Source organism: Danio rerio, chromosome 6 (genome assembly GCF_049306965.1).
Source record: "Danio rerio strain Tuebingen ecotype United States chromosome 6, GRCz12tu, whole genome shotgun sequence".
NCBI lineage: Eukaryota > Metazoa > Chordata > Actinopteri > Cypriniformes > Danionidae > Danio > Danio rerio.
This window is the reverse complement of record NC_133181.1, coordinates 28490004-28516074: the sequence shown is the minus strand read 5'-3', so window position 1 is coordinate 28516074 and position 26071 is coordinate 28490004. Positions and strand designations below refer to the sequence as shown.

At 35.4% G+C, this 26071-nt stretch overlaps 1 protein-coding gene and 2 long non-coding RNA genes across 3 annotated transcripts in view; 2 read left to right on the top strand and 1 right to left on the bottom strand.

Moving 5' to 3' along the window:
- kyat3.2 (kynurenine aminotransferase 3, tandem duplicate 2) overlaps window positions 1–26071 on the bottom strand; it is an 808856-nt gene that overhangs the window by 28746 nt on the left and 754039 nt on the right. The gene's annotated exons all lie outside the window — the stretch shown is intronic.
- Window positions 8797–9282, top strand: LOC141386275 (uncharacterized). Its single transcript, XR_012407963.1, has 3 exons — window positions 8797–8885; window positions 9094–9153; window positions 9257–9282. It is a non-coding gene; the product is annotated as an uncharacterized lncRNA (long non-coding RNA).
- On the top strand, window positions 9459–10509 carry LOC141386273 (uncharacterized). Its single transcript, XR_012407961.1, has 3 exons — window positions 9459–9581; window positions 9690–9793; window positions 10372–10509. It is a non-coding gene; the product is annotated as an uncharacterized lncRNA (long non-coding RNA).

The window sequence follows — 26071 nt, the reverse complement described above, 5'->3', positions numbered from 1 at the left end:
TGACAATTTTTGAATATGTATAAACTGTTAAATGGGATAATCTGTAAAACATTTTAAATAATATAGAATTTTTTGTTATTGGTCTTTAATTTTAAACGTTACTTATACAACTACAAACAACTAATTGGAGATTTATATTGTCTTGTCCTTTTTGAGTGAGTTGCTCTTTACTTTTTACTCATGAGTACATTTTAATGAGTTATTTTTTACTTTTACTTAAGTAGATTTATAGACATGTAACTTTACTTTTACTTGAGTAAAAATTTTTGTAAGTAACAGTACTTTTGCTTGAGTACAAGATTTTATTACTCTTTCCACCTCTGGTCTCCTGCCACCCTCCCATTTTGTTTATTTATCCCATAATACTCCTGTAATTCCAGCTCATACCCCCCTCCCCCAGTCCTCAGCTTGTTGGTTCAGTCTATAACATCCCCGGGTCACCTGCTTTGGTATACTATCCAATCGCTGTGGCTGCCCAAAACCCGGTCCATAATAGTACAGTTACTAACACCACAGTACAGTTACTAACCCGGTTCAGTACTGTGTTATTTAGATACCTCACCCCTGACAAGTAAGATCTTAGTTGTCATGATCTAAACATGCAAATTTACATTTGACATTCAGGAAAACTCATCTGGAGTTTGACGTTGTCTATTCGTGACACATTCAATATTCTGAAGCGAGCAACAATAAAATATTTTTAGCTATAATTATGCCCATGACATACCTTTAATCACTCATCTTCCTTCAGCTTTGTCCCTGGTTTAACAGGGGTTGCCACAATAGATTGAACAACCTAGCAAACTCTAGACATATTAAGTGGTGGATGGCCTTCTGACTGCACACACAACATACCTTATTAGTCAACTGTTTTTTTTACACTCCAATTTATTGCTGTTATTTGTAATTTATTTGATACTTATCATAGCTAAAGTCAAACTGGAGAAAACTCTGAAATCTTCTGGAACTAGCGGAATATCATCAGAGGGAAAATCTGATTGTAACTGCCATTAAGTATGTCAAACCTAAAGTGAACTAAACTGACATTTTGACACAGTGTTGAGATCCCAAAGCACATGTTTTGAAACACTGCACTGAAGCATGATTCCAAACACCCAGGTCACATGACTAAGGCACTAAAACATTACGTATACACAAAGCTGTAAATACACGTGCGCAGTACAAAATTCAGATGTATGAAACACTGCCTACACCGAATCTTACGTATATTCTCTTTGTACATCCAAATTAATGTGAAACTAAGCACAAAACCCCTCCCTGCCTTCTCCCCTGTAAGAATATGCTAATGACTCTACTTTGGCAAAACCAAATAAAAAAGCAATAGCAAAAGCAAGCAAAAATAGAAACTTTGAACAGAATGTGAATTGTAGGTGCTCCTTTCGGAGGTAGACGGGAGAAAAACGGTGTTATTTGGAAGTTTGAATCCAGCGTTTAATGAACTCATTCTTCTTTTTCCCCCATTACATCTCACATTTTGCATACTCTTCATCACGAGGAAGACAAATAGAATTCATTAATAAGTGTGTGTATTAAGCGCATTTGAGCATCATATTTTATTTGCTCATTTATTGAATGGAAATGCTGGCACCTTTATAGCAATGTGCGTGCAGTCGATCGCTCCGATTACATTGGGAAAACCGGCAATCGCTGCAAATTGCGCTTTATTGTTTGGCTGGTCAACTGCATGGTATGGAAATCTTATAAACCTGCTAGACATGCAGATGATCCCGTCCCATACAGCCGCAATTGCACGGCTCAACGATACTTTGTAGTGTGCAATTTAACTTAAATGCCTCTAGTAGTCGCCAATGGAAATAAAACAAACACACACAAGAAATGCACGTATGCTAGGCATAAGGTTGGCGTGGACCAACGCACATTCTCACGTTCATTTCATCGTTAGTAAATCCAAACGTGAATGTAAAATCTGGTGTACATTGATACATGAGGCCCCAGGTCATGTGACTAAAGTGATTCAAAGCATCTGTCCTTTCAGAAGCGATTCGAGACCTGGCAAATCTGCGTTTGACTGCAAGGGTTGAAAAAAATAAATCCTATCTCATGTAGCCTAGTGGACTGTGCATGTGCATAGAGTAACTGTGCTACAAATGAGTTCAAGTATCAGCCTGTACAAATACTCTGAAATTATGTATTTTAATAATGTTACTTTTTTTATTATTACCGAAACAAGACATATTTATTCACAATTGTGTTCATTTAGATGTCAGACCAATGATAAAAAAAACATGTTACAAAAACAGAGCCTTAAAAAACTAACATCTATAGCTGTATTACCCTGCTTTGAACCCATTATCTCAGAATGCTAGTCTGGAATTCTCACTGCTTCACTATATCAGTTGAAGTCTCAGTTTTACAATATAGAATTTTAAACTGCAATTTGCTAAACTGTTTCTTTGCTGAAGCTGTTCCAGAACAATAAAAAAATGACCACTTGATTTCACAGTAGAGATGGTTTTCGAAACGTTTCAAAGCTTTGACAAATTTGCTTTAACTGTTTCAGTGTTTCATGAAGCCTCCTTTTGCCCACCTCTACCAGTTATAAAAGACCCACAGATTTTAGACAATGGCTGAAATTGCACAGTGTGAGTAGGGCTTCAAGGGCAATCTGGGAGTACAAATACACCCACCTAAATTAGGGAGAAAAGAGTAGAAATCAGGTGTAAATCATGAGTAACCAAAGAGACAAACAATTCCCCATATACTTCCATTCATATGCACACAATTGCGTTAGACCAGAAACGCAAGGTCATGCGTCAAGTTTTGCCGATTGGTGCATTGGAAAGTTCAAGCTTAGGGAACTCTGACCTGCAAAATCGCATCACTTGACAGTGTGAGACCAATCGAGGATCAGAATATGACCTCTCTGTACAGAAATTTAAAAAATGGACCAATCGCTCACTTTTTTAATGTCTAATCATCTTGTTTAATCCCGCCCTTTTTCGCAGCACCGTATGACAGAATTTCCCACGCTCAAACTTTAGTGTGACTGCGGACTCATTTATTCAAGAAAAACTTGCAGCCTTTTTGGTGTGGTTCATTTAGGCAGGTGTAAAAGAGGTATTAATACTTGGGTGTGCACCAAAAGCAGACCAAACAAGTGTACCAAGATCTGCTTAAAGAGGTGGTCTTGATTCACTTTAAATATTTTTTGTTCAGGTGAGAAAGTGAAACGACATTGCACTGACCTGAATGCAAAAAGTACTTGGCTTTTTTAGACTAAACAGGCTGTAGTCAGCTGCGACATGCAAATGTGGAGTTGTGAGGAGGTCCATATTGCCTGCTGACTTTTCTTCTGATCTTTGTTTACTTCCATGGGTTGCGGAAATTTTTCTGCCCAAAGACAAATGTAGTTGTTATCATGTGACTTTTTAGTTCATTTCAAGTGGTTTGTTTTAGAGAAGTCTGTCTGGTGAGAAACTGAGCCAAAATAACTAATAAATGCTCATCTATCATTTTTAACCTCAAAAGAATGTATACTACAGGTGTGAAAGCACCCTACGTTCCATACTGCGTAGAGGGCAAAAAACAGTTTAAGAGCAGAGTAGTATGTCAATTCATTAGTGTTCATAAAACAGTACAATAATAGAACTATGGAATGGGAACTTTTAACAATCTCATAAAACCATGGGGAGGGTATTTGAATAACATGCAACTAACCCGGTAGGTCGTCAATGCGTTTCAATTGCAAAGGGTCATCCCTACATGTACAGTATGTCCTAATCCCTTCAAAAAGTTAGATGAACCCTTCTGAATGCAGTGTGTGACACCTAGAATCATGAGAGCTCATAGTGTATATCATTTGTTCATTCTAAAGGGCTCTTCAAAGTGGCCAGTTTGTGGCCAACAACACATCACTACAGCAGCCATGATTGTTTTAACTCCAAGGACCTCTTTGGAGGGTGATATATCCCATTTGGAATTAACCAAGAGAAAACAATGCACAATTGTTTGAATTTTATTCATACTACACAAATTTAATTATGTAGAACATATCTTTTATAATTAATTTAATTTAATATTAAATTATATAATTAATTTAATATATAATTTATAATTTTAAACAAAATGCAGTAGCATTTGACCTCTAAAGATACTCTAGCAACAGAGGCTAGAAGCCATGGTCTTTAACCTCTTTGATAAAGCAACCGTCTCCCATACAAATAATTGCTGGTTCAATACCAGCTCAGACCTGGTTGGCTACAGTAGGATTATTATTATTATTATTATTATTAATATTTTGTTGGTTTATCTTTCAAAATCTTGGCAAGATGATTGTGATTCTGATTGGTTGTCAATATTTTTCAACCATGGCCTAAAAGTAATCTTTATTGGAGCGATTTCACCTACTTTATTTTATTTCACTTCTTTTTTTCGTAGAATACCAATGGCTCATATAATTGCATAATTATATATTTTTTCTTTTTGAACAAAATCTGGATTTCAACAACATGATAATAAGTGCTCTGGTTGAGGACAAGCTTCTCGCACAAAAAGGTAAAATTTCCTGCAAAAGATACACTTACTGACATAATTATATGAATAATGTGTGAAAGGGAAAGCCACACAAATCAATTTATTTGATTTATGTCATGTCTCACGTATATCATGCATCAAGTGCTGCTAAAGTCTGTGAACAGTGCAGCTATTTTCAGACAAAAAAAAAAAAAAAATGAAATGCAGAACACAGGCAACTATTTCACTCGCCATTGGTCATTACAATCTCTGCTGGACACACAGTACTTTTTTTCTCCAGTTTGCCTTGGTTAGAGGTAAATAACCTCCATGCAAATTGGTTTCAGTAGCCCTCAGCCCCTCTGCATCCTTTTGCATGCTTTAAATCACTCACAGCATTCACCTGCGCTACTATTCAGTAACAAAAATAAATAATAATAGTAATGATAATAATTAAATTAATAAACAATAATAATAAAAAATACTTGCCTTAAAATATTTACATGCTTTGCAGTTTGATAATGATCTTCACCAGATGATAGACATTCTTAAATCCTCAATAAATGTAAATTTCCCAGCAATTTAAAAGTTTTTTGAAATTATTAGTTAATTAGTTATTGCTTAATGTGTCATATTTAACTTTATTAGTTTCAAAAGAACACTGATTGATTTTTCAGCATTCATATAAATTATGAGCCACACAAATGATGAGAAATTAGAGCTAATTATACTGTTGTTGGTATGCATGAATCAAGCAAATGTTGTCATGTAGGCTAAAGTAAACTGTTCATTAAGACAAGGTCAGAAGTAGGGTTGGCTCTTAAATTCCTCAAACTTTCTTTTTTGAAAAAAGAAAATGTTTTATGCAAATGGTAAAAAAGGTCTGTGCATAAGCCTTAGATCCCAGTTGCATTTGTTGCTCAAGTGAAGGTATAATAATATTGTAAATTACTTCTCTTTATTAAAATACAACCAAATAATACAGGTTATAGTTGGATTTTTTGGGTGTTTAAGACAGAAACAGTTAAAGCAAAATGGAAGAATGAATAGGAAATACAGGAGTTTCTGTCATGGTTTGATCTGCATTTCTGCCAGAGCTGTTGTCAGTATTGCTTGAATTGATGGGATTGTTTAAGATTGTTCATAAGTTTAATCTGTTGCTAGTTGCTAAAGGTTAGGTTTAACACAGACTTTTGATGCTAGTCAAATATAACAAATATAGTTTTGTTTTGAATAATGTGTACATATTTTGTGTTTGTATATTAAGTATATTGAAGGTATAGTTGACCCAAAAGTAGCGACGCAGTAGGTAGTGCTGTCGCACAGCACAGCACTATAGTAATATACATACATACATACATACATACATACATACATACATACATACATACATACATACATACATATACACGACTTCTCTAGTACTTACGTGTATCAGCCGCTAGGTGTCACTAGTTCCTTGTTGAATATGTAATAGTTCAACAGTTAAACATCACATTATTCAGAGTACAGTATTTATTTATTTACTTATTTATTTATTTTGTTATTTATCTATTTATTTTTGTATGCATGTTATTATTTTTTTAAGTTTAAGTGTAGAGTTAAAGACATATTAACGCTTTATAATAACAATGTTATTATATTGGTTTGTTTCAACTAAAATATGGGTAAAATATTTACAAACACAACTTTTTCTTAATAATTTTAATTAAAAGATTTAAAACAATATTGGGTTTGCCCTTTTTTTCTCAAAATCCATGACTAAATGAAGCTAAGCTTGTTTAATTACTTGACTGAAAAAACTATGCTGTATTTTGGATTTCTTTTTAGAAATAAAATATATTTCATCAAAACTAAATGTTAAAACATAAGCAACATACACTGAAAAATTATCATGCACAACAATAATTTACCATATGGACACTTTTATGTTGAAAATAGAACGCTATATTTACAGACCCACTAATTAAATATTGCATAATAGAGGATAAATAGTAGTGTATGAATTGGGACGCATCCAAAGTTTATTTATCAAATGCACAACAATACAGTATGCAGCAGTAATTGCTGGCAATGAAATATCTTTTCTGCAGGCTCCAAAGAAATTAGAACCCACACTTGCATAGAGCAATTAAAAAAGAAAAATGGCGAAGCAGTGGCACAGTAGGTAGTGCTGTTGCCTCACAGCTAGAAGGTCACTGGGTCGCTGGTTCGAGCCTCGGCTCAGTTGGCATTTTTGTGTGGAGTTAGCATGTTCTCCCTGCGTTCGGGTGGGTTTCCTCCGCGTGCTCCGGTTTCCCCCACAGTCCAAAGACATGCGGTACAGGTGAATTGAGTACACTGTAAAAAATTTCCAGGTTTTCACAACAAGTTACTGTAATTTTTCACAGTAAATTACATTAGTATCCCTTCACAGTATTTAACTGAAAAATTCACCGTAATATGTTGTATTCATAATTTTATTGTGAACTTACGGCAGGTAGCATGATTACAGCAAATTACTGTGAAAAGGGATATATCTTTTGCACGTTAGTTATCAAAATTCAAACCTTTTTTAACTCAACGTAGAAATTAATACAAATGAACTTTTAACAGATAATAACAGAGTTATAGCCCCCAAAACGATTTGGTTACCAACATCTTTTTGGTTGTACTGCACCTTTATTTAATTTTATACAGTTAACATAGAATAGGAAATAATATTTAATGAACAACTGTGCTTAGCCAAAACATAATAAACTGGAATAAAAAGTAATTAATTAATGAAACCAAAGACTGTTAAACAGCCAACAATTATTTTAATGGCAGGGTAAATGTCTGCTTTAGACGGTTTCATGAGTATTGGGCACCTGTCATCGCCTGGAGGTCACTAATCTCAGAATTAAATATATATATAAATTATTATTTTTTTTATCTATATAAATAAACCACAGATTAGAGTTTAAAACAACTACATTCTAGCATGAAAAACTTCATTTTCGGACGCATATAGAGCCATCGAAGACGGGGCAATTGTCCCAATGTCTAGCCTGAAGACAGGCGCCTCTCGGCGGATACATGAGTAATGAGCGCCGTTACCGCCTGGAGGTCATAGATCTCCGCTACCGGCAAAACACACTTAAAATTACACACAATCTTTACTAACAATCCACAGATTTGAGTTTTGAAGAACTACATTCTCGCATGAAAAAGTGTTAAAACTTTATTTCATTACATATTACAAGCAATATTTATAATATTATGTGCCTTCTCATCCACCATTACAGCTTGATGCAGCTTGGTGCGAAATGAATCCTGGGAATAAAAAATAATAATTCTCAATACACTCCAAACGAACTTTATTCTTATTGTTGAAGTCAGAGATATGTAATATTTTGAATGGCGAAGAAAATAATTAACTTTATATTTCAATCAATATATTACTTTTGCACTGCTTCGGTTCAGGACTCGTGTTACATTGAATCAGATTCAGATATTTTTTCAGACGTGTTCATGAGCTCATAGTCATGAACAAGCAATTCGTGTACAAGCAGTACACGAACCAAGCAATATGATGAAATATTAATGAATTATATGTTTGCGTCTTACAATATTATACAAAACGGAATCGTTTTCAGGCGAATTCGACTCTTTACTGTTCACTTAAAGGAGCCGATTCATTGAACAGAACTGACTCGACTCGAACGCAAACAAGCGCCATCACCAAAGACAACGCTTGCGTCGTCTCTTCACCCAACGGATTCATGCTCGGTAAGTGTTAAAATATGACTTTTGTCCGTTAAATGATTGTTGTATGTGTATTTCTGTATAGTGCATGTCATTTAACAGGAATTTACCGAGTACTTTAGTTGTACTCGCACGTACAGGGTTTAAGCGCGCCTTTTTTTAAAACAAGAAATTAACGACGCCAGATGGTGCTTGTAGTGTTTTCTGAGGTATTAGCATAACGTTAACGTTAGTTCCTGGAAAAAGATAGGGAATTTTCTTTAATTAACTTCTTGTTAACTGCATTTTCTGTTTCAGTACAAGACTGAAGTGAAGGTGAAATGACTAACGTTAAAGTTAAGGTAAGCTCTGACCTTCACTTAAGTTAACGTTACTGTTACGTTAGTCACCATCATGTACGTTAATTTTGTTCACTGTAACGTTAACGTTAAGTTAGTTAAATAAACTAAACTCATTATGAAACAAGTCTTAACCGTTAAATGAGGCTTATAATACAATTCAGTTGTATTCTTTTAAACTAACACTAACACAGTACATATTGTATATTTCTCACTAGTGTTAATGCAGTGCTAACATTTACTAATGAGAACTAATTGTATATTGTCACTAACTGTAGATTTTATTTTTTGGTGTTCAGGTGTACCTGATAATAGCTGAAGTGTGAGGTGAGTAAATTCCGAGCACACAAATATAACCTAAATTCATTATCACAATCTAAACCTATATATATATATATATATATATATATATATATATATATATATATATATATATATATATATATATATATATATATATATGAGTATGTGTGTGTGTGTGCGTGTGTTAGGTTGATTCTTATTCTACTCTTATTATATTCATATTTTTTTGCAGCCACAGCCATTGATGTTGAAACACTGATGCTACCAATCAACCATCGCTTGATTATTAAAGGTAATGTTGATGCCTTCCTCATTTTTATTAGATTTTTAAATGTCAGGTTTTTCACAGATTTGTTGTGAGCAGTTTCTTGTACAAACTCTTTTTCTTCTTCCAGAAGTTCCACCAGTACCTCCAGTAGTGGTAAATATTAGACAAAGATTTTTTTAAACTATAGTTTTTATTTTTATTAGCAATTTTACTGGGCATGTGTTTTTGTTTGCTTGGTTTTTAATAGGCAGAGCATGGAATGTCAACTTTGTTTCTACAAACAAATTTAATTATTCACAAACACCTCTAATTTAGTCCTTCTTTCCCCCTTTTAGTCTTATTCCTTGGAGGGTCGAGTGGTCATGGGACCTCACCTGGGTTTCACAACTGACTTTGGATCTGGTCTGAAACTGAAGTATGCTGAAGATGCCTTTTGCACTCTGGAATTTAAGGTAATGTCAACAATAAATATTGTAACTGAGGGCTTGTTTTGGGGGGGGGTTAAACAAGGAATGTATAGGAGCACAAGTCATGACTCCCCTTGTCCCCTTGTTATAAAGGGCCGTGTTGCAGACACAATTTGTTTGTCTGTGCTGGAGACCAGAGGGGAAGCTGTCTTTGAAAGGATGGGGCTCTTATACCATATGTGAAGTTACCTATTCAGGTGAGTGGATTACATGCTAGTCATTGCAAATGCATAAATAGTGGGAAATTTTTACTGGGCAGCACAGATTAAGTGAAACTCAAAAAACGTTGAAAACTATTTGGAATATTTGCAAAAAACTTGATTGAAATGAATACAACACAAGTGCTGTATCACTTCAATCAAGTTTTTTTTGCAAAATTTTCCTAATATTTAAATCATGAAAAATTAGCTTGATGCAAGAAACATCCTGCTAGTATTCAAGAGCAAGTGCTGTGATGCATGTGTTAACTTTACAATAAGTGTGAACCCAGCGTTAGATTATAGTCTGTAAACAGAAGGTGTAAATCAAATCAACTGTTTTAAAATGCTCTGCCTAGGTCATTAAAACCACTATTTGTTGTTGGACTGTTGTTGATTGTGTGTTTGTGATGGAAATGTTTTTCAGATGTTTTTGTTTAAATGATTGCAGTTTGACTGAGCTACAGTATTGTCAGCATGTTCAAACTGAGCTAACAATAATTTTGCTCTGTAGTGCAGCAGTAGTGTCCCAGTAGTGTTGTATGAAGCTAACTGTTTGTCTGCCCTTTTGCTTATAGGTGCTTTTTGGGCACCAGTTTGGAGATGGAAGACAGACGAAGTCAAAGAAGCAGAGAAGACACATCAACCAGCAAGTGTGTAAAATTATCAGGAAAATGATTGACCTTGAATAGACGACTGCCTAATTTAGCAAGAAGTTTTGTCTCTCTCTCTCTCTCTCTCATGTGTGTATGTATGTATATATATATATATATATATATATATATATATATATATATATATATATATATATATATATATATATATATAATGAGAGAGAGAGAGAGAGTGCGCACTCTGAAGCACTGCTTTTTATATGTAAGCTACATATGATGTCAGATTTTTTTATTAATATGTTCTTATAGTATTTTTTGAGGCTTCACTTTCACCTTTTGAAAGTTTTCTGAAATGTTTACACAGATGTCATTAAGCTGTTAAATAAATCTGTAAAATGTATGTGTGTTTGTTTTTATTTTGATTTTAGAGTCTTCTCAGATCACCCAAAAATGAAGATTCTGTCGTCATTTACGCATCCTCAGGTTGTTTGGACACAAAAAGGAATATTTGATATGTTTATTCCTGTGTTTAACAAAAAAAAATCATTTTTAACAGAGCTGGAACAACCTGAGGGTGAGTAAATCAAGATAGAATTTTCATTTTTGTGTGACCTAAAATTGCTTTGAAATTTTAGAGCACCAAACTGTTAAATTACAGTAATCCGGGATATAACTGTAACTTTACAGTTAAATCAGGTATTTAAACTGCAACCTACTGCTAAATCACAGTAATCGTTTTGCAAATTCACAGTAAAATATAATTAATTCTACAAGATAATACAGTGAAATCACAGTAACGGACTTTGTTATCTACTGTAAAGTTACAATATATTGTTGTAATTTCACAATAATTTAATGTGAATTTACATACAGTAATTTACTGTGAAAGTAATGCAATTATTAGCCAGTAATTTACTGTGAATTTAAGGTCAAATTTTTTACAGTGTAGGCTAAATTTTCCGTAGTGTATGAGAGTGTGTGTAAATGTGTGTGTGGATGTTTCCTAGAGATAGGTTGCAGCTGAAATGGCATCTGGTGCGTAAAAACTTGCTTGATAAGTTGGCGGTTAATAAAAGGACTAAGCCAACAAGAAAATTAATGAATGAATGAATAAAAAGAAAAATATATGAAGAAGCACATACAGTAAATGTAGAAATTATGCAAATACTGCAGTAAGCCTTATAAATATGTCACTTGAGGCAAATAGTGCTAAAAGTATACGTACACTCTAAAAACTGCACAAATTCAAACTCTGGGTTAACTTTCGAATTAAAGGGATAGTTCACCCCCCAGTTGAAGTTAGAATTATTAGCAGTATTTTGTGTTTTATTTCAGCTAGAATACAAGCAGTTTTAAATTTTTTAAACACAATTTTAAGGACAAAATTATTAGCCTCTTTAAGCTATGTTTTTTTTTTTTTTTTTAGCTAGTCTACAGAACAAACCATCGTTGTACAATAACTTGCCTAATTACCCTAACCTGCCTAGTTAACCTAATTAACCTTGTTAAGCCTTCAAATTTCACTTTAACCTGCATAGAAGTGTCTATAGAAATGAAACATATCTAGTAACATTGTTTACTGTCATCATTGCAAAGATAAAATAAATCAGTTATTAGAAATGAGTTTAGAAAAACTATTATAATTAGAAATGTGTTAAAAAAAATCTTCTTTCATTAAACAGAACTGAGGGAAAAAATAAACAAGGGGGGCTAATGATTCTGACTTCAACTGTGTGTATGTATATATATATGGGCAATATTACTTGAGTAGCAGTGAGATAGGGCTGTATATCAGCACTGGTGGGAGGCGACCTGAGGCCACAGGTTGAGCATTGCTACAAGTGTGATATTGCATGTATACAACAGTTTGACAGCATAATCATGTGTATAAAAAAAAAAAAAAAAAAAAAAAAAAAACACAGAGAGCCTCAAAAACCCTTTTGTATGAGGAACTATTTTTTTCCCACCATTTATTCACATCTGCAGCTGATGTCAGCACAGCAGAAACCGTTGCTACATCACCAACGTCACTTTAGAGCTAGTGTTTGAATGATTATCTAGTATAATATCTAGTGATGGCAAAACAGGTGATTTTGCTCACATTTTAAGATGATAAGGCTAAACAGCATGAAATGCCATCAATCTACAGAGATATCTCAGTATTTCTACGTTGCAATTGAGATTTCACAATAATTAACCCCGAAAAAGCCAAAGTAACGCAAACACTACCAGTTTTTGTGGTATAAATACAGCACTACAACATACAAAAGAGAGAGATCAGGTAAGTGAGATCCTTATAAATAAACTGCATAATTCTAAACAACTAAACAACTACATTCTCAAAAAAAAAAAAAAAAAAAAAGCTCAAAAGTACTTTAAATTGTCCAACAGCTGCAATATAATGGTCAAACAGTAGTGTCCTCTGCTTGTCGCTGTATGTGGGTGCGAGTAGTACACAAGGGTGAAGTGTGAAGAGGCTGTACGAGTGTTGTTATTTGCAGAATATCGCACAGCTATAACCAACCGGTTTCAAGAACCAGACAGAGCTTCTCCAAGAATTTGAAATGATCTTCCACTATACTCAAAAACATCTACTTTGGAGTCATTTCAAAGGTCACTGAAAACACAATTTCTTTAGCTTTTAATCATGTGTTGTGTATAAAACTTTGGTACCCCTTGTGGTTGGTTGAAAGTGTTTTAGAAATAAAATTAAGTAGAGTTGAATTTCTTCAAAATATCTTCATTTGTGTATCCGAAAAAAGAAAATCATTAAGATTTGGAACAAGTAAAGGGTGAGTAGGCTTAAATGATGACAGAAATTTTGAGTGAACCATTCCTATAACCTAACATGAATTCAGTAATCATTGTTTTTACAAAGTTGACTGAAAAGTGCATCAAAAATGTGTTTATTTACATTTCAACCCATTAAGTAACTTTATTAGCAAGTAACAGACCCGCAGCACAGCTTGTTAAGATTTTTCTTAGTCAGACCAACAACAAAGCATCACTGTATCCACACGTCATGAGAGACAGAGCGGAGTCTAGTGGCGACCCAGCAGAAGCTTGCTGTCCTGCGGTGAAGAGGACACACGGCTGTGGGTCTCTGTGCTTGAGTTCCAGAGCTCAGTTCGGGTCACACATTTCTGCAGGCTGCTTCCCTGACAACTGCCAACAAAGGGAGCATTGAAGAGAAGCACTTTGATGCCTAATCTACATGCGTTTGTACAGAGAAACCGGAGCCGCGTTAAAGGAAACAGGTGCAACTAATTACAATGCTCTACAGTCCTTTCTCTTTCCTTCTCTATTCCCTTTCTCTCTGTATTTATCGCTCTCCCTTTCATACGCTGACTCGGATCACAGAGGCCTCGGAGCGAAGCACAAATGTTAGGGCGCATAGAGGGCGCAGTCTCTCCCGCACACCAGACATCAAAGCTGGCCACTTAAAAACATTCCGTGACACTGCTGGCTGGCCCAGCTCACCAACGTGAAGCTGGCCGCCATTGAATAGCTTGATTTAACCTGTTGCCAAGTTAAATTAACCCACTTTAGTTTCATTCTTTTCAAAGTCTTGACCTGTGGCGGAAAAAGTCAAATATGTTAAAAAAAGAATAAAAGAGATTTGCCATAACAGTTTAGCTTGGAATAACCACATGCTTGCTGTGTTTTCCATACTGGTTGTTTATTGAATATGCTGAGAATTATAAAAAAGTACTTTCTGACAGTAAAACAGCTACGGATGTGAACGGTGGCAATTGATGTTATTCGTGTGTTTATATTTTTTCGACATTACTTGGTCAGGTGATTCATAGAAAACTGTTATACCGAATTAATGGGTCTTTATATGATAATTGTTATAATTTGTTGTTTCTCAAAAAGAAATGACATATGTTACTATTAAAGATTCATACACATAATTATGCTGATAGGAAATCTATAGGCCTTGAGTAATGTAAAGTTCCATTTTGGTGTTTGCATCAAATGTAATTTACAGAAGTGATTTCATGTAATAGAATGTCAATTTTGTCCAAATTGAAATGTTTGCATGGTAATATTTCATCAACATTCAGCATATTGTGAATTTACGTTTACATACTGTGTATATGTATAGTGTATATTAGGGGTGTAATGGATCACAGTTGATCCGTGACCTATGCAGATCACAACCAACGCACATGCCCTGAAGATTAATAACTCTTTTGAACTTGTGGGTCAATCCAATATTTACAACAATCAAGAGTGTGACTTTTCAAATTGCTTTCTTAGGATATCACTTAAAGGTGTTTTCTGTCACTGTTTGTTTAGCCTGCATTAATGCATTCAGTGTAAAGCGTCACAATTAACCATTAAAAGATCATGATCTCAATTGAAACCCATGCAACATGAATGATAAATGATATTTGCATACTCTCACCTTAGAATTATAAGGTTCTATCTGATAGTTTTTGTCAAAATTGAGTTATTCACTTATTCATATTAAATGACAGCTTATTTTCATTGTGTTTTTTTAATAAGTTGTTTACATTTTAAGATTGTGTATATATATATATAAAAAAGTTTTATCTACAAAGTCAAACTCTGGCTTGGCTCTATAAGGTTCTTTCTTTGAGCCAATCAGCATTTTGCACGAGGGCCAATCAGGATCAGCTTTCTTTGTCTTTTCACCGGATTGCTCCATGGGGGAAAGTGGGAAAGACTAGAAAGAAACACAAAATTAGAGTCAACTAAATAATGCTACACCACATTAAATTAAGCAGAAACTGAAAATGTGTGTAAATGTGATGATTTAAAAGCGTTTTTTTGACATTGAGATGAAATGTAACATTTTACATTGTTAAAAAAAGAAACAATTCTTTAAAAATGTAAGCAATATGTAACTAAACTTTAATCTTGATTTATAAACATGTTTGTACATGTGTGCAATGACTGTCGTTACATTGTAATTACATCGTAAATTTATGATGGTTTCGACCATGATAATATTTATAAAGGTAAATGCTTCTTTTGTATAGTTCATGTACTGTATTTGTATATTTTTAGATATTTATGTAATTATACAAAATACAGATGTAATGTAATTACGAACTATTATCTTGAACATAATTACATTGCTATTACATTATAAACACATCCCAGAAGCTATCAATGTGTATCTGTGTATATGTAATGTACAGTGTGTATTTATAGTTTATACTTAAATATACACAGTACACATGTAAGTAATCTGCAATTAAAAACTTTTATCTTGTATGTAATTACTGGCTTTTACATTGTAATTACGCTGTAGTTACATCCAAGATAATATATGCAAATGTTTCTTTGCATATTTCATGTAAAGTATTTGTTTCTTTATAGTCGTGTGCATAAATATACACAGTACCTATGTAATTACAGACGTTTATCTTGGATGTATTTACTGTGTTGTTACAGTACATTGTAATCACTATGTCATTACATTGCAGTTACAAACTTTTATTCATTCAGTCATTTTCTTTTCGGCCTAGTCCCTTTATTAATCTGAGGTCTACAAACTTTTGTTTTGATGTAATTACTATGTCATTACGTTATAATTACTACATTATGACATTGTAATTACATTGTTAGAACATTGTTTTTTATTTTATTTTTTTACATCTAAGATAGTATTGTAAATTTTTTTTGTTTATTTCATGCACAGTATTTGTAAATCATAAATATACACACATATATATATACACAGTAGACATGTAAAGCCTGGTTTATACTTCTGTGTCAAGTGACCGGCGTAACTCACGGCACAGGCAACGCGCGCAGCTGTGCATTAATACTTCTGCGCGCTATCTCTGTTGGTCTGCATTAACACTTCCAAAACGCTAGTTGCCAGTGATGTGTAAATGTTCCTCTGTGTCGAGTTTCTTTGCTTCTGTTTTGCGTTTCCTAAACACTTCCTGGTTGTACATGTGACTCAAACTCGCTCATTTTGAGGCAGGAACCGGCGGACGTGCAACAACTTTAACTATGAGGTAAACACAAAACAAAACTTTCCATCCAGAGCTCCTTCACGGGACTCCACACTTGTAAACAATCGCTCGCGCCATTCGCGCGGCTCTCGGTCCCGCCCAGACTCGTCAGCGATACCAAGCCGACCAATAATAGAGCTTGCTCTATGCGTCGTTGCGACGTGTAGTTACAAATTTTGAGAAGTGCACGTCAGCCACGCCGACGGCCACGGCGAAGGGCTATGCGTCAGCGCCGTAGCATACGCCGGCATTTGACGCAGAAGTATAAATCAGCCTCAAGATGTCATATGTGATTACATTCTAAAATATTTCTTTGTTTATTTCATGTATAGTATTTGTTTATTTATAGTTGTGTGCATAAATATACACAGTACTTATGTAGTTACAAACTTTTATCTTGGATGTAATTACTATGTTGTTACACTGAAATTGCCATGTCATTACATTGCAATCACATTGTAGTTACATCCAAGAAAATATTTTTAAATGTAAATGTTTCTTTGTATATTGCATTTAGAGTATTTTTTACAGTTGTATACATACATTTAGACAGTACACATGCAATTAGTTTTATATTGTGTACAATTACAGTGTCATTACATTGTGATTACTAAGTGATTACATTGTAATTACATTGCTATAATGTTATAAATACAGCCAAGATACTATTTATAAATACCTTTCTTTGTATATTAGTACAATACTGAACAGTCTTTGTGTATTTATATGTAAATATACACAGTACATGTAATTTCAAACGTTTATTTTGGATGTAATGACATTGTAATTACATTGGTAAACTATTTAATGTTATCTGAGAGGTAATATGTAATTGCTATACACACATGTAATTACTTTTATCTTGTGTACAATTACTGTGTCATTATATTGTAATTTTATTGTAGTTACACCAAAGATAATATTTTTAAATGTAAATGTTTCTTTGTATATTGCATGAATGGTATTTGTTTAATTACAGTGATGTATACATAAATATACACTGTACACGTTATTACAAACTTAATTACCATGTAGTTATATTGTAATTACCTCCAAGATAGCATTTTTTAAACCTAAACGCTTCATTGTAAATTTCATGTACAGTATTTGTGTATTTATACATGTATATACGCAGTACATATGTAATTACAATCTTTTAATTTGGATGTAATTACCAAAGTCTTAAACATTAAACCTTGAAGGGCAAATAATTTAATTCGTGTAGTATATAATTCAATAAATATAATTCATAAAAGTATATAATTTATATTTATTAAATACAAATGAACACTGGACAAAATATTTAGCACAGCCTTGTATGATTAATTTGAACAAGAAAAAAAAATCATATTAAATGGAAATGAAATAAATGGAATTGGTAAATAAATGGAAATCAACTGACTTTTGTCTGATCCCTTTTGTGCTGATCCGAAAAATTGTCTGAACCAACTCAAAAAACGTACTGTGATCCAAGCTTTTGTGATCCGTTACACAACTTATGTATATAGTCTAAATATGCTTGGCTTTTCAGTTTTAGGTTTATACGTGAACCATTAAAAACAATTTAGGCCCCACTTTATTAGGAGGCCTTCACTACTAGTACTTACATTAAAAAAAAATATTATTATTATTTATTGTGGTCATATTGTAGTGCACAACACCATAAAGGTGGGCTATGGATAAGGTTAGGGGACAAGTCTGATGATACGGGTAGGTTTAAAGGTGCCATATACTGCCATGGTTTATTAAGCTAAATTGTTTTCTGATATCTACATAGTAGATGTATGGCTTCGGTAAGTTCAAAACATCTCTAGAAATACATTTATTACTCCATAAAATACCATTAGAATCAGAAGGTGATTGACCATATATGGCTAATGTCGTAATTGTTAATAAAGGTGAAATATAATTAACCTTGACAAAAGAGACTGATAGAGATGTTTGGCATTGTAATTTGAAGCTGTAGTAAAATGAAAACACTGCTAGGAATTATTATCAACCTCTGCATAAACATATGAGATTTGAGCAGAATGTTTGTTAAAAAATTAGCATCAAATTTCATAATAAATATGATTAATTAACAAAATTAACAAAAGATGTAACTAAACATAACTTATGCCTCTTCAGAGCGGAGATCAATAAATGTATAATATGTATAATATATGTACCTTGCATTTTGCGTCCTGGGGCAATATTGAAACATGTCTTGTGCTGTTGTTGCGGTTGTTGCTAGGTCAGATATGGTTGCGGCCGGAAGGTAATGAAAATGATTTATGTTATTTATTAAATTTCCCATTAATTGTATTTTATTAACCTACACCCCTACCCCAACCCTAAACACATCTGTCACAGTAAAGTAAAAACAGTAGTTGTTGTACCAGGTATTATTTATTTATCTATTAAATTACCCAATAAATGTTATTTTTAACGTTTACCAATACCCTAACCCTAAACCCAAACATCTCAGTACTGTAAAAATATTAATTATTGTATAGAATGTCATAAAAAAAATCTGCTATATTGATGTGCATATCGCACGTCCGGCCGGCTGTGTATCCTATCAAGACTTTACATGTCGTTGGCCAGTAACGCGCAGTAATCAACTTGGCTCGCGTTTTTAAAATAAAAGTCTCACACACATAGTAAGTGAAATGTATGCTCAAAATAACGAAGGGAGGAAAATGCTCAATTTTGTCTCACTAAAAAGCGTTGTTGCTTTTTGAACCAGCATGCATATTAATGATCTCAGGGCTTGATGACATGGCTGCTCGTCAGGTCCGGATGAACGACCCAAATTAGGAGTTCATGCAACTGCAGATTGTATGGCCTTTGAGTCTAGCCACAGTTTGTTTTGTCTTCTGATTGGCCCATTGTCCACAGGTGTTTTACACTCTTGGAATTTACATGAAAACAAGGAAACATTGTTGTCTAAGGCTCACAGTATATATCCATTTCAATATAGCCTACTGATCTTTTAATATTCTATGCCTTGGTATACCCAGATTTTCATTCTAGGTTACCTTTAAGGGTGGGCTAAACAATGTAATTATGAAAACGTGTGTATAAAATAAGTGCATTGTAACAAATCATTTTGTTATATTATTTTATTTGGGGCGGTGTGGTGGCACAGTGGGTAACGCTTTCATCTCACAAAAAGAAGGTCGCTAGTTCAAGCTTCGGCTGGGCCAGTTGGCATTTCTGTGTGAAGCTTGCATGTTCTCCCTGTGTTTGCATGGGTTTCCTCCAGGTGCTCTTGTTTCCCCCACAAGTCCAAAGACATGGGCTATAGGTCAGTTGGGTAAGCTAAAGAGTCCATACACTCTCGGAAAAAAAAGGTACAAAATTGTACCTTTTAGGGTACAAGTAGCCCATCACTGGGGTGGTACCCTAAAGAGTACAATTTTTGTACCTCTATTTAGAATACTGTTTAAGATTTATAAACACATTACACAGGCTACATCAAGTCCTGCACTTTATAAAGTCCAAAGTGTTTGTCTTTAGCCAGAATACTCAATCATAATAAATAATTTGTCATTAACATTTTCTCTGTATTTCAGAACAAAGACAGTGTTTCTCTTGAAATTGTTTCAACAGTGCAGAAAACCAAAAACACAAGTAGATTCCTCCTCAACTTCCTCAAGTGGAGTGTGTAATTTGTTGTAACGCAATATGTTTATGCTTTTGGTAAACATGACATGTAAGGCACTCTGCATAGCTGGAAAATCTTCTTTGATAGTCAATAATTATTAGGACCAGTTATTTTGTTATTTAAAAAATTTGCTTCATGCATGAATGAGAGCAGTGTGCTGAATTAACTTGATGATTGTGATTATCCAAGAGCATATAGAAAAACAAAAAACAAGGTTATTCACTCTGATAACTGGAGTAGGTCGAGGCTTGTCACCATCCACAGTTCATTCAAAACATTACACTGCAGAAACATCAAGGTGTTCTTTAAATGAGATGGAGATGTCAAAAATGTATATTCGTCCACACCACGCCCGGCCAATCGCAATCCCATCAACTCTGAAGACTGCTGCGACTCGTCTTGTTAACACAGTTTTCCAGTCGGCGGTGTCCCCCTGTACTTGAACTGTCGGCTATGGTGAAGATGGTACACTGTAAATGACAAAGCAATAATTACATTCATATCAGTCACTCCATCACTGTTGAAGAGAAAATCAACATGCATAGAAAGTAAAATTATTAAAATCTGATTTGGAAAAAAAGCTATAACAGTTAAAAAGACTAATATACATTTCATTCATTCATTCATTTTCTTTTCGGCTTAGTCCCTTTATCAATCAGGGGTCGTCACTTATCCAGCATATGTTTTACGCAGCAGATGCCCTTCCAGCTGCAACCCAGTACTACAAAACATCCATACACACTTGTTCACACACACACACACACACAAACACACACACACACACACACACACACGCACACACACACACACACACACACACACACTTACACACTACAGACAAATTAGATTACCCAATTTACCTATAGCGCATGTCTTTGGACTTGTGGAGAAACAGGAGCACTTGTAGGAAACCCACACGAACATGGAAAGAACATACAAACTACTCACAGAAATGCCAATTGACCCAGCCGAGGCTCGAACCAGCGACCTTCTTGCTGTAAGCCACTGCGCCATCCTAATATAAAGAATATCAAGAATTATAAAATGCATGTATCACAGCATATACCAAACAAAAAAAACAACTTACGCACCTGAGCACAACGAAATGTTGAAGTCTCTCACTAAACAAGGCTGGCAACATGAGAAGTGCTGCCGTAAAATCAATTTCTGGAACATAAGATGTGACATACAAAAAATATGAAGGAATCCATCCAAAGCTATAATTTAATAAGATTAATCAAGTGGAGAAAGTTTTTAAAATAAACTTATTATTTTATATATATATATCAATATGTATCAATATATTTTGAAATAAATAATGACATTGACATCAATTGGAGGGGCCAATTAATTCGAAGTAGGCTACAAAAAAAAATAATAATAATAAAAAATTGGTGGGATTTCAAAGGGCCCTCTCCCTAGACGGGGCCCTGGGTAGTCAGGTCCACTTTCCCCCCCACTACCACGCCCATGGTCTCTCTGGTGACTTCTGATATAGAGACTTAGCCAAAGGAAAATGAATGATTTTATGAATGTATTCATTGTATTGCCAGTGATCATCATGAGTTGTTCTTCCTTAAAAAAGGTGACCTTTTATTTTACAGGAAATACAGACACCTGGTACTTTGGACCAAATCAAAGTGAATAAATCAGTGTTTTCTGTTATAGTGCTCTATATGACCCTTGAACTTTTGCTCTCACTCAGATGTAAACACTCAGCGATCACTCACTCACAATCTGGACAACTGGATTATGAGTCGACGAGTCACATGTCTGGTGTCATTGTGCTAATGTCTCAAGGGCCTGCAGTGATCCTCCAGCTGGAGAAAACTGAGAGGCCTTCAACCTCTTCCCATCTTTCCCATACAATGAAGAGGTGTGACTTACCCTGAGCCACAATGCTTCGGGGTGTCAGGTTCAGTCTATGGACCACCCCCTGTATTCTGTAACTGCAAACTGCCTTGATCGGTAAGATAATATAACTGATGTTAGCAGCAGGACAATTAGGGTGGGGTGGAAATGTCAAAACCTGTGAGTATCATTCACTAGAATCTGAAAAGCGACCAAATCAGAAACAGCTCGGAGCGCAGACAGGTGTCTCAAATCAAAGCTGAGGACTCAGAAAAGCCCTGTGAAATCTGACCGGCCAGCTGGGTGATTTGTCTTCCAAATAGAGTACAGAAAAGTTTGTGAAGATGAGGGTTGAAGGAGACTTTTGCACTATTGTCCCAATCTCACCAGGAGCCTCGATTGCTCCTCAGAAGAAGAGGATATAAATTTAGAGCATTATTTATGCCACGCATTTTATTTCCCAGCGTTCTTCTACTCTGTTTGACAGCAGAAATTTGATGCAGAGGCAAATGGCCAAATCCGTAAAGATAAATCACATACAAATGTAAGGTGCTCAAAAACATAATGCCTTATGGCTGCAGGAGAGTAGTGGTACACCTCAAAATCACTTACAGATTTTTGAAAACAAGGCTATAAGCTGACCTTAGCGTTTGGTGAAGTGGAGCGTATTTCCATTTTGGTGGCAGGTCATTTTGTGGCTGTTTAACAAGCGACAGATACGTATGAGTTCCAATGGCCACTTGGCTTTAAAGATCTATTTATAACCTAATGCTGCGCACAGCAGGCTTGTCATCAACACACCGCTGACCAACCACCAGTCCTAAACGACTGATAGACACACTGTGTAAATCACTGTGTCCACTTTAGGAAGTTGATACAAACCACAAGGGGCTGTTGACCAGCCACACTTAAATGTGACTTTGTTTTTTAGCAGCACAGGCTGAAATTTCCTCCAAGCTCTGTTCGACGATCAGGCTTGCAACTGGACAGCGAATTCATTGTAAATCATGCATTAGTATAAACCTCAGCCTCGAGATTGGTCCGACAGAACATGACTTACACTCTCATCAGTGTTGGGTTGAATCCAGTTTGCCGTACGTTTCATATTTTGCACACTGACTGATTAAGTAGAGCATTAGAGAAAGGAATGCAGGTCTGAGTTTGGGTCTCTGGAGGAAGAGGATGAGGAGGTAGAGGTTGGGTCAGGGTGGGATTAGGTCGGAGCGCACTTCCAGCCAAACTTGCCTCTCAGGTTTACTGGAGTCTTGGCCTTCCACTATTGCAATGTTGAAATACTCAAGTCAGGCTGTTATTTAAATACCAGAAAACTTTTATCTTTATTAAACAACATAGCTTTATTACTGCAATACACTAATAGTTGATAAAAGGTTATTTATAAAAGGCAAACATTATTGATAGAATTCATCTTCAGGGCAGCAAGAAGGTTGCTGGTTTGAGACCTGGTTGGGTTAGGTGGCTTTCCTGTATGGAGTTTGCATGTTCTCTCAATGTTGGTGTGGGTTTTAAATTCATGTCAAATATGAATGCATAAAGTGAAAGGAAAACAGGATGGGATGTCACAAGATGCCACCCTAAAATGTGCTCATGCATACAGCATACATGTATTTCCTATTTCCTCTCCTAGGAGCTACATTCTCATTACGATTCCTTTCAGGCATTGAAAATGCCAGATCAACTTTTATGAGTTGTGCAATGCATCAGGGCTTCTTTTACTGTAGCTCTTGCAGCACCATAGCTAGTGGAGCCAGTTTCTACAAATAAAAGCATATGTAAAGCATTAATTTCACCAGCTTGAACCATGCCACACTTTGAGCTAGACTTTATTGTAGGGATGCAGGAATAAAAGGGATGGTAAGGGAACAGTGGGATGAAGGCAAATGGAAATAAGAGGATAAACAGTGAAAAGGTAGGTTGATCAAGTGTTCTGCGATGATGAGACTCAGAGTGGGGGTACCATCTCTGTAATATTTTGCTAAAATGCTTGGACCCCACAATTCAACTTAAGAGGGAAGAGAGGGTTATAGGATTGATAATGGGAAGTGAGGAAATAGAGGGAGGGAGAGTAGGTTGGAGAGAACTAAAAGAACAGTGCTAGAGGGCTGTTCTGCCTCAAATAAGTTTTTGGGGAGTAAGTGATTGGTTAAGAAGACAAAGTGAGGGGTGGTTCTGCTGCCGATCCTTTATTAACAAGTTAACCTTTTTAAAGAATGATCATGTGACTAAATACACCAGGTGACCTGTGAAAAAGCTGTTTCCATAGCAGGTTTGTGGAATATTTGTTTTTTAAATTACCTATAATTTTAATTTATTTATTTCTCAATGGTCTGCACCAAATTAACTACCCTAAACACACTATAATGCTGTGTTCACACCAGAAACGGAAGAAGCATTAGTGTGAGTGATTTACATGTTAAGACACTGCAAAGACACAAACAAACTTCCTGAGGCGCGATATGCGATGACGCAATTTGTGTGAATGAAGCAGTGTGAGTTGAGCATTTGGCCCGATTAACACACTTAGTGTGCTAATCGCTCAAGTTCAAAACTATGAACTTCAGCGGACATCCGCGCCATGTTAACCAGTCAGGAGCTTGCTCTTGTCGGGTGCGTGATTATGACATATGCCATTTGTGGTGTCCCAGGAGAAAAGCCTCCTGCTGACACCAACAACAGTATATAAACTGCGCTCGGCTGTCAGAAGCATCGCTAAAAGCTTTCATCTTCCAGGTATAGTTTCTAAAGGAGTTGGTGAACTCACAGAGCTGGGTGCACCTCTGAATGGATTTAGTGGACTCAGACACGGCTCCAAATGAAGCTACACTGTTTTTCAGTCTTTCTAAAGCACATAAACACAGCTTTTTCTCAATAAAATCCATGTTAGCCATTTAGCAATCAAACTAGAGTCACCAGGCAGACAGAAGCCCCACCCATAATGCGAATCAACATCTGTTGTGAAGTGAATTTGACGCGTGAATGAAGTGGATTTGATGCACGAATAAAGCTAGTAAACTCAAAATGTTCACATGTCCATTTACGTGCGAATAGCGCGATTTATCTGCGCATACTGTGTCTGCTGTGAACACAGCATTTAAGAGCACCTATTATGAGTTTAAAAAAAATACCTTTCATACGGTATACAGCACTGCCCTAAGTGAATAAAAACATCAAGCTGAGGGTTAAATCTGTAAACTCACCTTGTATAAAAATGTTGATTTTTAAATAAAAGATTTGACTCAGAGTCGTTTAAATGATTCGCTATTTGTCTAGATCTTCTGCCTGTTTGCATCGATGTTGACACGAAACAATAACCAATATACAGTATTCTGTGCTGGATCGGTAAAACATGATCACGCCTTTTCCCTCAAACGCTAACAGAGTACGAGTGGGTGTGGGACTGATCATGACAGAAAATGAGTGAACTTTAATAAGTGAATGTTCTTCTGATTAATCCAATAATCTCCCTTACAAGGGGGGATTCATCACCTGTTTGTTAAAGGAAGGATGAGAAAAGACTATTGATTCAGAGCTTAACAGGAACTTTATCAGTACACAGTTCATGGATTTTGGCTTTTTTTCCCCTTCATTTCACAAGTGTAAGTGCGATTAAATGGTTGCCTCCTTGTTTTCTCTAGCTTGTAAAATATGTATTTAATTGCATTTTGTTACTTTTAACTGCTTAATGTGGCTTGTACTGTATCTTTTTAACTCTTTATATTCACATACTGCGTCTAAAACCATGTTAAAAACGTGCAGTGTGCCGCTTTGTGTACTGATTTAAATGCGTTTGTGAGTTTGTGATCCTCTGCCACTTGTCATTGCTATGGCCACTGTCAGCTGTTTCTACACATTTGTATCGGTCAAGTTTCAAAATAGTTCAGCTTTTGCCACTGTGTGGATTAATACGGTATGTGTGTTATGGTTAAGAATAAATCAATATGGTTGTGTTTAACTCCTGCATTGGGGACAACACATACACTCTACACTCTGACTACTTCAACGATGTTGATTAAACAGCATTTCTCTCTGTCGACCAATCACAACATACTGGGTCATCTGACCAAGTAGTGCAGATTAGCTTCACGCAAAGGAGGGGTTTGGGAACAAATAAATCACTGAACAAATCATATGGGAGTCATTGGCATAATTA